General features: G+C 30.5%; 1 protein-coding gene across 3 annotated transcripts in view; it reads left to right on the top strand.

Moving 5' to 3' along the window:
* The window catches only part of LOC108748499 (protein kinase C and casein kinase substrate in neurons protein 1), a 62,229-nt gene that overhangs the window by 29,116 nt on the left and 30,409 nt on the right, over positions 1-2,704 (top strand). The gene's annotated exons all lie outside the window — the stretch shown is intronic.

The raw sequence follows: 2,704 nt of genomic DNA, 5'->3' as shown, positions 1-2,704 counted from the left end.
CCGCTGTTGCTCTTTCACAAAACCGCACGATGTTTCAAATTTTCGTGTCCTCGTAAGAAGGACGATATGCTGCTACTCGCTTCAAGGAATTCTAATTATAATTTAACGTCTCGCTGAACAATTAAATTTGCATTCAAGGTTATCTGAACTCTGATATTCTAACGTTTTGCGTATAAAATTCAAGAGGCAGTGCAATAATATCCTCGAGATCCACGAAGATATCGATCGTAATACTTTTGGTTAAACTTCGCCCCACATTTGTGTCATTTCGCGACGTTAAAAGTCGACGCACTTCCGTGCAGTGTAATCACCGGTAAATTTATAATAGGATCGGATACATACGGCCTCTCGAACCATAGCACTTTGCTCGACAAGGAAGCCAATCTCTTTATATCCCTCCGATCGATAGCCTAATCAATAGAGACAAGAAATATGTGGCGTGTTTTTGAACTGCTGTTTTGCTATTTTCTTATGAATCTCTAAACCAAAACATGACTAGAATGTGACATACCATAGTCTATACATACAGTCTATATATATAGTCTATATTATATATAGTCTACGAGATTCCTCAGCTTAACATTAGAAAAACTGTAAAGTGGATGAAACATATCAGTGACAATCTTGGAACGATAATCTTATTAAAACAATAATATAACCAATTATTACAAGAGAACATCTGTTTCAATTTTATAAAAAACTATGTTTCATTTAAATTAAGAAATTATAAATAAATTTTAATGTGAGGAAATAATTACTTTTGAATTTTGCTTTTGTAGAATTAGATGTATAAAATAGTTTATATGATATAAATATGCAGAAGAAATAATTATAGAAGAAGAAGGATATTGATGTAAAAAATGAGTATTTACACTATCGAGTGTATTCGGTTTTTAAAGGAGATGACATGATGTTGCATTATATGTACATGCGTAATTACAACATTCATAATTATAAGTATGTGATTAAGATGTACTGATAATCATACGTAGCATAGTCGACTAAATTAATTATATAATAGAAGGATAAAATTGTATGCATGAGATTTCAATCTAGAAGAAAATATGAAAGTTATTGTGTTAAAATATTTATTAACGGAATATTTCGTGAATCAAGGATATTTATGCGAGTATATTGTGTGTGTGTGCATTTACAAAGCCATAAAATGCTCGGAATGTAACGCATACGTCGGACAGAAATATTTATCTGTGACATAAATAATTTCTTTCCTCTGGAAAAGCGAAAAAATAACGCATTTATTATTTATGATGATTTATGTTCTATCGTGTTGGAAAAAAATGAATGTGAAAAGATCTGCACAAAGTTGAAATGAAATTATTTAAAACGGTGGATTTAAGTAAAAGTTTCTTCTATAAAATATAAGTATCAAGTAAAGAGACTGCAAGAAATTTAAAGTTGAAAATTGAAACAATAGAGGCAGTTAGAAATGCTTACTCTCATTTTCATTGCATTCTTAAGCGTGTCGCAGGTTCAAATTACCGTTAGATAATACACGCGTGTACCTGACCTTGGTTACAGTCTGATGAATGCCAGTAGCTTTGCAATAAGACGGGATTCGCACAAAAACATTAATTGGAATGTACAATTAAGTCATATTACCGTGTCGTGCTTGTTACTTCCATTAACCAGCCGGGTTCATTATCCTCTTCTGGCCCTTTCGCTCTTTCTCTTTTTACATATATCTGGAAATATTATCATTACAACGCATTCTTCCTCTTTCCATCCCTAAAAGTAATATAAAAATAAATAAAAATGAATGTGAGAGATAAACATTATTACTTGTGTTGAGTTTAAGTAATTTGAAAGTATTATGTTAAATGCCCAAAGTTGCTCCATAAATATTGACAATCGAATAATTTAAATTATATTTTATTTGTGTTGGATTTAAGTAATTTGAAAATATTGTTAAATGTCTGTAATTATTCCATAAATATTGACAATTGAATAATTTAAATTATATTGTTTATGTTAGATTTAAATAATTTGAAAATATTGTTAAATACCCATAGTTGTTCCACAAATATTTGCAATCATAATTAATTGAGAGGTACAGAAGAAAAATTTGCAATTTCTACTTTCTAGCACTTGCAGTAGAGTTTAACGAAACCTTCCTATTAAATAAACAAGGTAAACAAGACTTAGAAATATTTTCTATTTGCAATCTTCTAACATGAGACATCCTCCAGTATTACCAGCCTTGACCAGAGTTGTAATTCCATAGGTACATATATTTATACAGTATATGCACCTTCAACAGCAGCACCTGAGCGGAGGCATAATTAGCACTATATGTAAATAAGCTTTTGCGACGAGTGAATCCTTACGTAAGCCTGGTCTTCGTTTTACTATGTTGGCCTTCGACAGCAGCCGTCTTCGTATTCGAAACGCATTTGATTTCTCATTCCTATCTGTTTGTTGAGATGAAACGAAATCATTAATATAAATAGCTCATTGACTTCGAGCTGACTTCGATCGTAATCGATTAGTAAATGGTTTATGGATGACAAAAATAAAATAACTTATTCTCGTTCTCAAGAAATACGCTGAAGATATTATTTTTATTGTTTTACGATTGATTATTTTAATTTTATAACCGCGTAATTTTATACTTGCAATTTATTTCTAATGGGTATTTTATTAATATTACAGTACAGTTTAATTTATCTAAAATAATATCTAAAAT

This window comes from Trachymyrmex septentrionalis, unplaced genomic scaffold, assembly GCF_001594115.1.
Source record: "Trachymyrmex septentrionalis isolate Tsep2-gDNA-1 unplaced genomic scaffold, Tsep1.0 scaffold223, whole genome shotgun sequence".
Taxonomy (NCBI): domain Eukaryota; kingdom Metazoa; phylum Arthropoda; class Insecta; order Hymenoptera; family Formicidae; genus Trachymyrmex; species Trachymyrmex septentrionalis.
Note: the sequence above shows the minus strand (reverse complement) of the source record. Positions and strands in the feature narration are given on the sequence as shown.